The following is a 16845-nucleotide window of genomic DNA, read 5'->3' on the forward strand; positions in this document are numbered from 1 at the left end:
TTTTTGTTGTATGTTTCTATAAGCTTGTCATGGTTTACAATATATTGCCTTGCAGTCGAAAGTCTTAATAGATGGTCTCAAAATTAAATTGTCGAATTCCTCGCAACACCAACTACTAATTGCAAATTGAAAAATATGGATGATATTAAAATATTTCCGCTATTTGACTTCCAGTGTAAGCTAAGAATGTGAAAGGTCTGTTGGTCCAGCCAACTGCAATCTTAAGGGTCCTACCAATGTTTAGTAGCTGTAAATTCCGCAAAAAAATTGTCGTAAACTTCCTTTAATCATGAATAGGACTTTTATATCAAAAAATGTTCGCAAATTTTTGTTATTACTTATTTAATCATCAAATGCTGACTCTCTAGATTGGTTATAGACAAAGAGACCTCTCACTAAAAATTCGCTATTTTTACACATACAATATCGAGGGACTATATTCAATAGTCTCTATCTGTCATTTTAATGAAAATAAGATTTTGTTGGCAAAATATACAGAAAACTATCCCGCACCAGTGAAATAAATTTGAAAAGAACAAAATTTATACCAATTTTTAAATTTCTCTATCTTAAAAAAAATCCAAATGCAAAACTCTCTATATTATCCAAAAAATTTCTTCAAATTCTATTCTTTTGTATAATTTCCTGTTGCAAAATAAAAACACTATTTTGACATTCTGAACATAAATACGCGAAAATATTCGAAATCGGTTTAATAGTTTTCGAGATATTGCTCATTATAATACAAATTTGATAAATTTTATTGCCGTGTTTAACCATATAACATTGATTTTGGACCAAAACCTCATAATCTGTTGCTTTTTGAACAATTTGGTTTCTATTGCTTCATTAAATTGTATAAACTAAAATATTTATAAATTGCATAAATCTATGGAAAAACTCTCTATTTGAAGAAAAAACACTATCTGATATAAATTTGTAAATAATTTTGCAAATAATGCAAAATTTTAAATTCTTGTTATATAACGATTTAGAATAGGATCGTACAAATATATTGTTAATGAAAAAACTCAAAAATCTTCACGAACTAGCGAAAAAAAACAGTTTTTTTTTTGCTCTCCTGAAAACTTATGTTATTTTAGATAGAGACTATTGAATATAGTCCCTCGATTAAAATGCAATTAAAACAAATAGGAGTTTATTTTACGGCTATTATTCTTCGCTCCACAACACTGTTATAGCATCTCAAATATGGCTAAAGACTTAGACCATGAGGTGACGGACAAACTTTAGGGACAGTTTTGGAATCATTTAAGAGATAAGTAAGAAACACGACCTTAATGGTGTCAATCAGCAAAAAGTATAAGTTTAAATAGTATTAAGCTTGAGCTGAGTCAAACCCGATCGAGACACAAATCTGCGAAAACCCGAATAGAAGTAATCGGTCAGGCCACTTTAAAAGAATATGCGCGCGAGTTGCTCATGAAACTTGACAGATGGACGGAATAACTTATTTAATGAGACTAGTTTCATGAGAATTTGAGTAGTTAGTTAGTTACCTAGCAAAAAATAAAACGAAGTACTTCCACAAGAATAACATTTATCACTAGTTCAAAAGTAGCACTAAGTGAATTTTTTTACCTTGTGATGTTTATTGACGTCCAAAGAAGCAAAAATATTCAGATTTTTTTTTAATTGAATTTTATTTAGATTAAGAACATAAAAATTACTTCCTGAGAATGACTTCAGATGTAGTGAATTTGAAATCAAATCATAGGGGGACAAGAGTGTGTTAAAATCATAATTTCTTCAGGTCTCTTTCAGTGCTACTTAGTCAGTTAGTTAGTTAGTTAGTTAGTTAGTTAGTTAGTTAGTTAGTTAGTTAGTCAGATAGTTAGTTAGTTAGTTAGTTAGTTAGTTAGTTAGTTAGTTAGTTTTGAAGTAATATCGTCACTTTTAAATTTTTGCGCTTTTCGTCGAATGTACGATAAGTGAAAACTAAACTTTGTTATTCTGAAGTAATGAATCAGTTGCAACCACATTTTGTTTTCAGAATTACTGTTATTTTTAGATTTTTTAATTGCAATCTGTTGAAAAAAAGTAACTTCGAAAGATTTACTAATAGCAGCAATCATATTACAACCATTACTTTGAACCCATAATACCCAAATAAATATTATAAAACCCTGTCACAACTACAAATTATATAGAAAATGTGCCAAAAATATTTTTTTGCAATAAAAATTTGCTCAAACAAATAAATCTGCAATAATTTTATTTTTATAAGGAAAATCTATTAAGAACAACATTTTTGTGTTGAAGTGTTTAAACAAATATTTAAAACTACAAATATGAGTGTCATGGCTAAAATATGAAAAAAAGAAAAAAAAAAACGAAAAGAAAAAAATAACAACCAATATGTGTAGTATATTTGTGCAACGTCATAAACATGTTGCAAAATGTATTTAAGATGATTGTGGCAAACTTGTGTGTTTCGAAAAAAAACACAAAGTTCTTTAACAAATAAATGGACCCTTGAATTGAGGATGTTGCATAAAATACCTACACACACAATATAAATAGTAAATACTACTACTACAACGACATGTGATTATTTATTTACAGAGAAATAAAATAAACATTGTGTTTCCTTGTAGGAAACTTAATATGAATGATTTAAATAAAATTTGTATTTTGAGAGGAAAAACTAGATTATAAACATATTTATATAACTCGGAATTTTTTTTATCTTAAAATAAAACTTAATAAAAAGTACTAATGGTAAATTTAAGGGAAAAGTTTAAACATTTTATAAAAAAATATTTATTTTCTAAACTTTGGTATGTCTTCTACTCTAAGTGTGAACTATAACAACGTATCTATGACCAAATTATAATATTAAATATTCAAAAATGTAACTTCTATCCAGAAACAAAAATTTTATTATTTCTCGATTACAATGAAATTATAATAAAAACTTCCATAAGAGTAACATTTTTATTAAATATTCTTTTTGAAATATCAACATATTTTACAATTTTAACAAAAAGTTGTTGTAAAATCCATTTAAGTCTTTATTTCACTTTAAAATTGTCATTTTATTTTTCCAAGTGAAAAATATTTAATATGTAAAACTATATATGTACCTAAACCCCCTTGTTTGTCAATAGATTTAGCTTAGAACTCAAGTAAATAAATGTATATGTATGTATATATTAAAAAAAAAAAGAATAGTATATACTTGAAACAATTTTAATATATAAAAGTAGTTTAATTTTAAGTTTGTGTTATTTGTGTGGATTTAAAGTGCAATTATCGCCTTATGCTCAGGCAAGAAAGGTACTAGGATTTCATACAAATATTTGTGAAAAAAAAACATTAAAACACACATCACTTACAGACATTTTTATAATGTTCTGCAATATTTCTATAAGTGTAGACAGACATACAATCATACGTGTATCTTATGTACATATAAAGACATACATACATATGTATCTATACTAGTATACTACTTAAAACGAGGACAGAATGAAAAGTCTTATTAAATGTATGAAGGGTTAATAGTCATTCGATTAACACAGAAAGATATATTTTTAACCAAAATGGCATATTCTCAAATTTCAGCACACGATATCTCAAATCCCAGCGACGATTGATTAATTCTAATGTCAGATTCAGAACTGTTCAATCCGTCTAGCTTGGTCTCAGATCTATAGTCTAGTCTATAGTCTAGTCTATAGTCTAGTCTATAGTCTAGTCTATAGTCTAGTCTATAGTCTAGTCTATAGTCTAGTCTATAGTCTAGTCTATAGTCTAGTCTATAGTCTAGTCTATAGTCTAGTCTATAGTCTAGTCTATAGTCTAGTCTATAGTCTAGTCTATAGTCTAGTCTATAGTCTAGTCTATAGTCTAGTCTATAGTCTAGTCTATAGTCTAGTCTACAGTCTAGTCCACAGACTAGTCTATATCTTTTTATCCCACAAAGAGAGGAATAATTTGCAACCAGGGTTCTTTAGTCAAATATTTGGGATAAAAGAAAAGTTTGGATAGCGGAAAACCAAATGTCTCATGAATAGTTTGGTTAAGGCTTATTCAATCTATCGATTGGGATAATAAGCGTATGGACTGCAGACGAAAAATAGTTTTAACTGGGTTTGAATTTTTGTCTGAAATATAGCTCAACCAGTTTGTTAGATTTGAGAGGAACTTTTCACATAGACTTCTTATCTAATTCATACTCATGTGCATACGTACGTACATACAATTGCAGACACTTGTATTTGGAGAGCACTTAACATAAAGGATATTAAAGGACACCAATGTGAAAGTTATTCAATGTGTCTGTGTGAGTGCTTGTATGTGGTTGATTTTTGTTTTTTTATTTAACAGCATTTGAATGTGAATTTTATTTTATTTAATATTTTTGTTCTTGGATTCGTAATGAACAAATGTTGTTGTATTGTATGCGCTGTTTGATTCCCTGTTCTCACAGAACATAAAATAAAATTGAGGGTGTCTGTGTGAGTGAGTGGTAGCAGACGTCAGAAGGACGATGGTGATGATGATGTTAAAGCAATGAAAAAATATATATTTATAAGAAACCACCCTAGAATATTTATTTTCTTGGTTTTATTTCGTATTTTACTACCGCACTCGGGGGAGGAATAATAAATGAATGAATGACTAGCAGCAGCTGTCTAGCATACTAGGTTCTCATACTCCTACCAATTGGTACTTGTTTGTTTTTCAACTTTACATATACATATGTACATATATTAAAATGAGTTACCTCTTCTAGCCTTCTCTTTCTATATGGGAAACAAACAGAAAACATAATATAAAACCAACAACGACAATAACTTTTGTATGAGTCATAACGTCATCAAACAAAACTTTGTTGTATTTAAGTCTTTTCTTTATTTTATGATACAATTTTATATCCTTCTTGTCTTTTGTCCTATTACAATTTTTGCTCTCCCTCTCTGCTGTTTCTCTCTTTCTCTCTCTCTTTGGGGTATACATATGTATGTATATTTTATGTGCACAAATTGTTTAAGTTTATAGACAAAACAATTTTTTGTTTACAAATACAATACAACAGAATTTGAAAACATTTCGAAAAAAACCGAGATGGATATAGACCTTAAACGTCAATCATAATATTTCATGTTCAATACTCATAGCTACATTCTTATGTTTGTATATACATGATGAACATTTAATTTTTGTTGTAGCCAATAATTGTCGTTATCATCATCATCCTCGTCATCATTATTATCAATTCAAATTATAATTTATGTAAAATTTGAGAGAATAAAAATAGAATTCAAATATCAAGTGGCTATGTTAGACCGAAAATTTGACAGGTTTTATTGGTCAGTTTTTTTTTTGTTTGTTTATAAATAATCAAATGATTTCTAGGAAAATTAAATTATTGGTTATAATAAATATTTATTATTTAAATAAATAATTGAATTTAGTAGATTTTTGTAAATGATATGAAAATGATATGCAACCAATTGAAATGAAATGAAAATTAGCTAGAACTTAATATATAAATAGCAATCAAATAATATGTTTAACCTTCTATGTAATTAATATTTTCACACATTTTTCTAAATACAGTTAAAATGAAAATATTAAATTAAATTTAATTGCCTTTTCGTCTCTTAATCCCTTTAATAATTTCGTTAGGGATTAAACTCTAAATATCAAACACAATCCTTATAATGTGCTAAAAACATACTAATGTTTCAAAGGTTAAACGTATTTCCAAAAAGTTTAAATTCTATTAAATTAAAAGTATGAAAGCATAAAATATAGTTTAGAAAACATATGTGTGCAAAGCGTATGATAAATAATAATATCTGTAAAAGATTCACATATACTTATACGTATGATTAATATTAAATAATTAAAAATTCGACAAAATCATGAAATTTGTTTAAAAATCTTAACACTGGCTTAAAGCTTATAATAATTTATTATTTTTATTTGTGCAATTTTTGTGCCAAATTCCTCAAAACACACATATGACACATGCTGACCATATTAAGTGTTTTGCTCACGCCAACAGTTTATGACGTGTTCTAAAACGAAACCAACCAACTTTTACAACTTTAAATATTTTTATTTTCAAATTCACAAAGGATTTTGTTTAGTTTTTTAAGCTTTGCTTCCAGTTGTTGTTTTTTCCAGTTTTATTTGTATTTACCACTTTTATACTTCCTTTTTTTCCAGCTGTTTTTATTCTTCTTCTTCTTTAAGCTGTCATAACTTCCGGCCTTTGTTTAAACATAAAACATTTTACAAATTATAGTCCTTTCTTTCGGCTTCCCAACAATGTTGACCAAACATAAATTTCTTAGATGTGAAAAATTAAAAAGGAAAGAAAAAAAATAATATAGAAAAACAATTTTATGCCTTTTTTTATTCATATTTTCTCTTTCAACTAAATGAGGCAACACTACTTGAGGACAATATTATTGTTGGTGTTGCATGTTATTTAGAAGCTTAAACAACTCGACACAAATAATGTGAAATGAAATACTTGGTTGACTAAAGAAAAAGAGTTTAGATAAAAAATTATAGTAAAAAAAATTTCAGGCAAACATAAACTACATTACACTTCAATTCATACACATGTACTACATACATATGTATGTAAAATACGTACATATTTTACTGGTACATAAATTTCTTGCGAAGGATGTCTGAATTTAGCCAATAAGAAAAAAATTAAAGAATAAAGGAATAGGTCATAGACTAGACTATAGATAACACTATAGACTAGACTATAGACAATATTTTAGGCTAGATTATAGACTCTATAGACTGTACTATAGAATAAACTATAGACTAGATTTGAGATCAGATTATAGACTAGACTATGTACTAGACTAAATACTAGACAATATATTAGACTATAAGATTGACCATAGATTAGTTCATAGACTAGAATATAGGTTAAACTATAAATTAGGCTATAGACTAGACTATAGACAAGACTTTAGAATAGACTATAGGTTAAACTATAGATTATTCTGTAGACCATTATACTACAGACTAGACTATAGACTAGACTATAGACTAGACTATAGACAAGACTATAAACAAGACTATAAACAAAACTATAAACAAGACTATAAACAACACTATAGACAAGACTATAGACTAGACTATAGACTAGCCTGTAGACTAGACTATAGACTAGACTATAGACTAGCCTGTAGACTAGACTATAGACTAGACTATAGACTAGACTATAGACTAGACTATAGACTAGACTATAGACTAGACTATAGACTAGAATATAGACTAGACTATAGACTAGACTATAGACTAGACTATAGACTAGACTATAGACTAGACTACAGACTAGACTAGACTATACACTAGACTGTAGACTAGACTATAGAATAGACTATAGACTAGACTATAGAATAGACTATAGAATAGTCTATAGACTAGACAATATATTATACTACAGGATTGAATATAGATTAGTCCGTAGACTAGAATATAGGTTAAACTATAGATTAGGCTGTAGACTAATAGACTACAGACTAGACTATTGACTATTCTATAGACTAGACTATATACTAGACTAAATGCTAGACAATATATTCGACTATAGACTTGACTAGTTTATAGACTAGAATGTAGGTTGAACTATAGATTAGGCTTTAATCTACAGACTAAACTATAGCCTTGACTATATATGTAAACAGTTTTTGTTTTTTTCTTATTTGTTACTATTAAATCAAGTGTCATATATTACGCGTATGATTGATATTATTTATTATTTTTATTAAATAACATTTATCATACGCAATGTAAAATAATTTTTTCATATATATTTTGACATTTCGTTTGTAACACATCGAAATATCGATCATAGACCCATAAAATTATATATGTATTCTGGGTCCTTATTAAATTCTAAGACAATCTAGCAATGTCTGTTGAAAGCGTGATAGAGTCCGGACGAAAGAGGTAGAGTATTGAAATTTTTGATTTTTGGTTTTAAAAATGGGCAATATCGGTCCACGTTTTCGCTTAGCCACCAAAGAAATGGCCCCCGAAATATAACCCTAACAGTCATTTTAAGAATTCGAGTATGGCAAAGAAATTCGACATAAATAAGACTATAAAATTTTATGTGGATTGGTCTATGGTTGACCCTTGAAAGTACGACTACAGCGCTAAAATTCTACAAGTAAATTTTTTATGAACAGAAATACCTCTACCGAGTTTTCTGAGATTCTCTCATACAAAGCCCCCTTCATAAATCTGATTTAACGAACATTACTGTTTATAGGAGAGCAACAGCATACGGTTTATAATGGAAAATATAAATGTATAATATAAAATCCTATAAGCCTCGTACATACCATAAATTTAAACTTAAATTTTACAAATATGTAACATTTTTAACATGCTATCAAGCCATAAAATATAATATATAATTTTTTAAATTTGTTATAAAAATATATATAAAATAATTTTCTTTAATCACACTCATGCATGCATGAATGTATTTTTCACACCAATGGTAAGCCGAGCAAAAACCATCAGTTACGTTTTATGCTCATCAACATTTATAAAGAGGAGAACAAAAAAGCACAATTTTAGTATAAAATGCGATAAAAACTGAATTTATAAATTTGTTGGCAAACATGCAATGAACAGGCAAAATTCAATAGAAACTCTGTGTTAAATGGAACATGTGGAGTTAATTTTAAATGGTGTTTGGTTTCAGTGACTTTGTGTCATGTGTATAGGGTTTTCATAACATTAAATTATATTGAAATTTATAGTTTATATTTAGAGTTATAGCTTGATTTTCATTTGTTATAACTTGATGTTTTCATGATAAAATCAGAAAATTAAACTAAGATGGTGATTACAGTTCATTTGGATTAACGTGTTATTTCAACTTTTGTTAATAGGTATATTGTCCCCTTTAATCCATAATAAGATGAAATAAAACTTATCATTCAGTATTTTTCTACAGGTCATTAAGTGACAACCTTTTAACAAAAATATTAACACATTTTCACCTTTTTTTTTGCTTTTGTAGTCAAAAACTCCCCTTTGAAGTTTATGTATATATTTTTTATTAATAATAACCAAACTGTAGTAAATTAATTTTTAGGTAAATACAAAAAAAAGTTTACTCTTTCATTTTCATTCTTTTTGTTGTTACCTAAAACCACAACATGAAAAACTGTCGTTTTTAATCAGTTTTTAAAACAACTCCAAATTAAACAAACAAACACAACTTGTATCCGTATTGGGACATACATACATGCATATGTATTTGTGTAAACAACTATTTACTTTTTACACTTGTGTAAATATTTACATAGTTTTAAACACTACTGATACAAAAAGGATAATTTCTGAAAACAAATTTTAATTGAGTGTTGTTCGTCGTAATTTTTACAACTGCAAACAGTTGGAGTTGCTGCAGAAGTGTTGGTATTTTAGTGTAGAAATTAAACAAACGAAATGACTAGAATTTTGTTACAAGGATTTGATAATGACAAGAAACAAACTGCCAGACATGTTTAATGGCCATAATTATAGCACGTGTTATGGTAATATCCCTACAACAAACAGTCGAATAGAAACTGTTTCAACATACATACATCTATTCAAAGTACATTTATGCAGATTTATATAGAGTTATATTTACAAATAAATTTATACAAATATTTGTACATGAATTTTAAAAAATATATACATACTTGTAATTTTATATCTAGAGAAGATTTCTTGTCAAGTAGTCTAACTTTTGAAATTGGGATAAAATGTTCATCCTATAAAATAATAGATCGATTAAAAACAATTTCATTCCGAGAGAAAAACTTCGGTTTCAAAAGATGTGTCACATGACATGAAATACCCCATATGTATGTACATGAGCAAAGGAACATAACCTATTCATTAACACAGATAACAACTTCGAAAACATTTCGAAAATTATTAGGAGGATTCAAACGTGTTGTAACATAATGTCAAGTTTATGTCTCTTGGGTCCAAAAAAATTACCTCGCTGTTTGACATTTTTTAAAAATGTCACGCACAAGTTTCCAAACAACTCTAATCGCACTTTAATGATATAAATTAGTGTAATGTTTCGTTTATTAAAAGTAAAGGTCAATGTTTTAACGTTATCTCTACCATCGGGAAATTGTGATAAGTGTCGTCAAACGATGGCAAATTTTTCAAAAATTTCAGCGCTTCTATCCTTTTAAAAAATTAATCTATCTGTCGGATTGCATTCATATGCGGATGCGACTACAACAAGCCAAATTATACAGGCTAGACCATAGACTATACACTAGACTAGACTATAGACTAGACTATAGACTAGACTATAGACTAGACTATAGACTAGACTATAGACTAGACTATAGACTAGACTATAGACTAGACTATAGACTAGACTATAGACTAGACTATAGACTAGACTATAGACTAGACTATAGACTAGACTATAGACTAGACTATAGACTAGACTATAGACTAGACTATAGACTAGACTATAGACTAGACTATAGACTAGACTATAGACTAGACTATAGACTAGACTATAGACTAGACTATAGACTAGACTATAGACTAGACTATAGACTAGACTATAGACTAGACTATAGACTAGACTATAGACTAGACTATAGACTAGACTATAGACTAGACTATAGACTAGACTATAGACTAGACTATAGACTAGACTATAGACTAGACTATAGACTAGACTATAGACTAGACTATAGACTAGACTATAGACTAGACTATAGACTAGACTATAGACTAGACTATAGACTAGACTATAGACTAGACTATAGACTAGACTATAGACTAGACTATAGACTAGACTATAGACTAGACTATAGACTAGACTATAGACTAGACTATAGACTAGACTATAGACTAGACTATAGACTAGACTATAGACTAGACTATAGACTAGACTATAGACTAGACTATAGACTAGACTATAGACTAGACTATAGACTAGACTATAGACTAGACTATAGACTAGACTATAGACTAGACTATAGACTAGACTATAGACTAGACTATAGACTAGACTATAGACTAGACTATAGACTAGACTATAGACTAGACTATAGACTAGACTATAGACTAGACTATAGACTAGACTATAGACTAGACTATAGACTAGATATAGACTAGACTATAGACTAGACTATAGACTAGACTATAGACTAGACTATAGACTAGACTATAGACTAGACTATAGACTAGACTATAGACTAGACTATAGACTAGACTATAGACTAGACTATAGACTAGACTATAGACTAGACTATAGACTAGACTATAGACTAGACTATAGACTAGACTATAGACTAGACTATAGACTAGACTATAGACTAGACTATAGACTAGACTATAGACTAGACTATAGACTAGACTATAGACTAGACTATAGACTAGACTATAGACTAGACTATAGACTAGACTATAGACTAGACTATAGACTAGACTATAGACTAGACTATAGACTAGACTATAGACTAGACTATAGACTAGACTATAGACTAGACTATAGACTAGACTATAGACTAGACTATAGACTAGACTATAGACTAGACTATAGACTAGACTATAGACTAGACTATAGACTAGACTATAGACTAGACTATAGACTAGACTATAGACTAGACTATAGACTAGACTATAGACTAGACTATAGACTAGACTATAGACTAGACTATAGACTAGACTATAGACTAGACTATAGACTAGACTATAGACTAGACTATAGACTAGACTATAGACTAGACTATAGACTAGACTATAGACTAGACTATAGACTAGACTATAGACTAGACTATAGACTAGACTATAGACTAGACTATAGACTAGACTATAGACTAGACTATAGACTAGACTATAGACTAGACTATAGACTAGACTATAGACTAGACTATAGACTAGACTATAGACTAGACTATAGACTAGACTATAGACTAGACTATAGACTAGACTATAGACTAGACTATAGACTAGACTATAGACTAGACTATAGACTAGACTATAGACTAGACTATAGACTAGACTATAGACTAGACTATAGACTAGACTATAGACTAGACTATAGACTAGACTATAGACTAGACTATAGACTAGACTATAGACTAGACTATAGACTAGACTATAGACTAGACTATAGACTAGACTATAGACTAGACTATAGACTAGACTATAGACTAGACTATAGACTAGACTATAGACTAGACTATAGACTAGACTATAGACTAGACTATAGACTAGACTATAGACTAGACTATAGACTAGACTATAGACTAGACTATAGACTAGACTATAGACTAGACTATAGACTAGACTATAGACTAGACTATAGACTAGACTATAGACTAGACTATAGACTAGACTATAGACTAGACTATAGACTAGACTATAGACTAGACTATAGACTAGACTATAGACTAGACTATAGACTAGACTATAGACTAGACTATAGACTAGACTATAGACTAGACTATAGACTAGACTATAGACTAGACTATAGACTAGACTATAGACTAGACTATAGACTAGACTATAGACTAGACTATAGACTAGACTATAGACTAGACTATAGACTAGACTATAGACTAGACTATAGACTAGACTATAGACTAGACTATAGACTAGACTATAGACTAGACTATAGACTAGACTATAGACTAGACTATAGACTAGACTATAGACTAGACTATAGACTAGACTATAGACTAGACTATAGACTAGACTATAGACTAGACTAGACTAGACTATAGACTAGACTATAGACTAGACTATAGACTAGACTATAGACTAGACTATAGACTAGACTATAGACTAGACTATAGACTAGACTATAGACTAGACTATAGACTAGACTATAGACTAGACTATAGACTAGACTATAGACTAGACTATAGACTAGACTATAGACTAGACTATATAGTCTAGACTATAGACTATAGTCTAGACTATAGACTAGACTATAGTCTAGACTATAGACTAGACTATAGACTAGACTTTAGACTAGACTATAGTTTAGACTATAGACTAGACTATAGTCTAGACTATAGACTATAGTCTAGACTATAGACTAGACTATAGTCTAGACTATAGACTAGACTATAGACTAGACTTTAGACTAGACTATAGTTTAGATTATAGACTAGACTATAGTCTAGACTATAGACTAGACTATAGTCTAGACTATAGACTAGACTATAGACTAGACTATAGACTAGACTATAGACTAGACTATAGACTAGACTATATACTAGACTATAGACTAGACTATTGACTAGACTATATACTAGACTATAGACTAGACTATAGAGTAGATTATAGATGACTCAAATAATACAGAAATCAATAGTTTTTTTGATTAATTTGGAACTGATTTTGCGGAATTTCTATTTCAACTAATTAACCCCCCTAATGTTGAAATTCTTACTCATACATATTTCATTTAAACAAAAATATGTATTCGTAAGTATAAGAAGAAAATTTTTACAAATAAATTCATGTTTTCATTTGTAAAAAGGATATGTTTTTTTAAAGGATTTCTCATTAAAAGGGAGAAAATGAAAACAAATAAAAAAGAAAACATAAAATGCAAATGACAAACCACAAAACATTAATGAGAAATAAATGGAAGTGTGTTTTTAAAATTTAATTTAACATATATTTTATTACAAATGAAATAATTACAAAAGTATTATAGCTTCATACTGGTTTAAAGTTCAAGTAAATTTAAAATTTTCATTTTCGAAAATAAAAAGGAGGTACTTTCAGGCAGTTAATTTCAGCATAATAATTGATGTAAATTGGATTTTTTATTTTAAAATGTAAAGATTATGTTATTTTGTGATATCTAAGAGTAGACTATAGGAAATATAATTGAAATTACAAACTGTTGTAGAATTGCTCTTTAATCTAAATAAAACTAATTTATTTTGAATTAATTTGTTTATATTTTGAAGCAAATAATTTAAGTGCTTACGTTTTACGCTTACTAAAATTAAACAACAACAAAAAGGATGGCTTTGAGCTAAATACTGAAATATTCTAAAGACACCAACGAAGTATAACATAATCTGAAATTTTCTTTTGAGTTTAATTTTGCACTCTTCACCTTCGTGAGAACGGTGTGTTTAAGTTTGTCATTCCATAAGTGTAAAGCAATAAAAGGGTACTTATTGGTACCTTATTATTCATCATAAGGAACCTTTTAAATTGTCTCTAATATTTTAGGTTGTTGGAATAAAGAAATTGAAAAATATTTTAGAGAACTTTTTGGTTTTCAAAGAGTAACTTTTGAATTTTTTATAACATTGAACTGACAAACATAAAATATACATTAGGAGCCTTAGTTTAATGCAAATCTATAGTAAAGAATTTTTATTACTTTTTCGTTTTATGACTGGTGCTTTTCAGTTTTTAAGCATACTGATTGAACAATAATCTATAAATTCGGACGTTCTGGCGCTTTTTCGTTTTGAAACTGTTATTTTTTGATTTTTTTATTATAAAATTCGTACTGACTGACAACATTCGTTTAAGCCGAATATAAAACATTTACTAGTTTGATGATGAAATTATAAACATTTAAATTAAAAAATATTTCCATAAACGTAGAAATATAAATCCAGTCTGAGCACAAGCAAATTATTATTTTAAAAGTTTTTCCTCAGAAAAATTATAAAATTTTAAAAAGTAAAGTTTTAATAAAACTTTTTGCGTCTTTGTAGTTGTTGTTTGATTAAAGTTAAAGAAAACATTTAAAGAATATAATAAATAAAGTTATAATACAAATAAAATATTTATTGTAAATATGTTCATCTAAATGATGTCATCAAAGATCTTTGGAAATTTCATGCGAAGTGTCAAGTAGAGTATAAGAAACTCTGTTTCGACCGGACCACTATACTGGTCAGATCTAGTATTTTTTAATATTTGATTCAGCCTGTAGCTATGAGGATGTCATTAAGCTTGCATCCAGATATCTCGCCAAGGTTAGATATGAAGTAACTGCCAAGGAAGCGAAGAAGGTGAAAGATCGTTTCTTCCTTTTCCCTGTCTTTGCAACTGTGACAGTGATCGTTGAAGGGTAGCTTAAGTCGACTTGCATGGCTGTCTATTACCCAATATCCTGTTGTTACTGATATCATATTCGATATGTCCCGCCTATTTCGGTAAATAAGGTGTCTTGTGCGTTTCTCATTGAAGAAGGGCCACAATATCCTTTACAAGTGTCTATTTTATTCCATCTACTTTCAGCCTTTTTAAGAAAGAATCTGAGAATACTGCTCTTAATAAAACCTAACGGAGTTGGAAATATCAATAGCCGATCCCGTTCTGACAAGCTCATCTGACTGTTCATTACCAAAGTGGTCTCTATGCGCAAGGTCACCAATTTCTTGCACTGTCTTACTAATAGGGAAGTGGTAGTATAGGAGTTTAGTGATAGAAGTGCAGCTTGACTATCGACAATGATTTCTATGTTGCCGCGAATATTGAGGTCAAGTAGTTTTCTACAAGCTGACATTCAGATATGTCAGCCTAAAAGAAGTTACAATTGTTGGGAAGACGGTGAGATATGATTATCCAAGCTTCTTCACAGAAGAGACTACAACACGGTCGGTAGGTTACCTATACACCATTCGCTTCTGGGAAGAACTCAGACTTTGAAAACTCTATTAAAATTCGCGTATATAATAAAGTCGGATGATTGGTTCAAGACTGTAGACATAAGGTCTTAGCGTATTCATATGTTCTTTGTCTTATATGAAAAATTTTTATGACTTACAACACTACAATAATACAACATTGATTTTTATTGTTGTCATTACTTAGTTGTTGTAAAAATAATTTTGTTTCAGAGAAACGTACTAAAAGTAACAGTAACTAAAATATAAAATAACAATTGTATATCTTTTAGCACAACATATTGTTACAGTGAACATAGTATAGTTGCAGTAACCATGTTTTTTTCTCTGCGTGTATAAAAAGTTGCAACATGTAAAATGTAACGTTTGTTTCATGTAAAATTCTTTTGAAATGACAGATGTATTTCCAAGAACCATTTTAAATAGAAATTAATCCATTTAACTTTTTTTTGAGTTTTTTGTTACAAAATAATTTCTATCAGTGTTTTGTAATAAATAATTTGCACGTTTTTATTTTAATGGTCAGCTGCAGCAATTTTTTATTTCCTCTTTTTTCCAGTAACTATTATTCATTACTTAATTAAATTTTTCGATTTTCACTTTCAATTATATATTTCAGTTGTAAATTTTAGCACGACACATAATTCAATTGGGTTGATTGTAAATGTAACCTGTCATATAGATATGTCAATGTATATAAAAATTCAATGACAAACAGTGAGTGAATGATTGAATGAATGAATAAATGCGGAGAGGTGGCTAGTGAATTCATTGCAGAAACCCCCAAAGCAGCTGCAAATCACTTAAAAAACAATCAACATGCCGAGCAGGATTTCTCTTTAAATTTTTTTCTTTCTTCACTAAAAGAATTACAACAAAACAACAATAAAATAATATTAAATGAACAGGAATGTAATATAATGTAATGTTGTGTATGATTGTATCACGTCATCACTTTCACTGTTTACACACAAACTAGCACACACACTTACATACAAGCATACATACATACTGCCTCACTTTGTCAGTGACATGAATATCATTGACATTTTTCCTTTCGCTTCTTGCACTCATTTCTCTTTTGTCCTTTATTTTGTTTTATTTTTTTTTTACTTTATTGTGGTTTTCTATAGCACAACAAGAACAATATATATTAAAAAACTATGTTTTG

General features: G+C 29.0%; 1 protein-coding gene and 1 long non-coding RNA gene across 3 annotated transcripts in view; one reads left to right on the forward strand and one right to left on the reverse strand.

Annotated features, from left to right (window-relative positions):
* LOC124420023 overlaps positions 1-16845 on the reverse strand; it is an 87573-nt gene that overhangs the window by 36361 nt on the left and 34367 nt on the right. The window lies entirely within an intron of this gene.
* Positions 1-16845, forward strand: part of LOC111683124 — a 48351-nt gene that overhangs the window by 753 nt on the left and 30753 nt on the right. The gene's annotated exons all lie outside the window — the stretch shown is intronic.

The sequence above is a fragment of the Lucilia cuprina genome, chromosome 5 (genome assembly GCF_022045245.1).
Source record: "Lucilia cuprina isolate Lc7/37 chromosome 5, ASM2204524v1, whole genome shotgun sequence".
Taxonomy (NCBI): domain Eukaryota; kingdom Metazoa; phylum Arthropoda; class Insecta; order Diptera; family Calliphoridae; genus Lucilia; species Lucilia cuprina.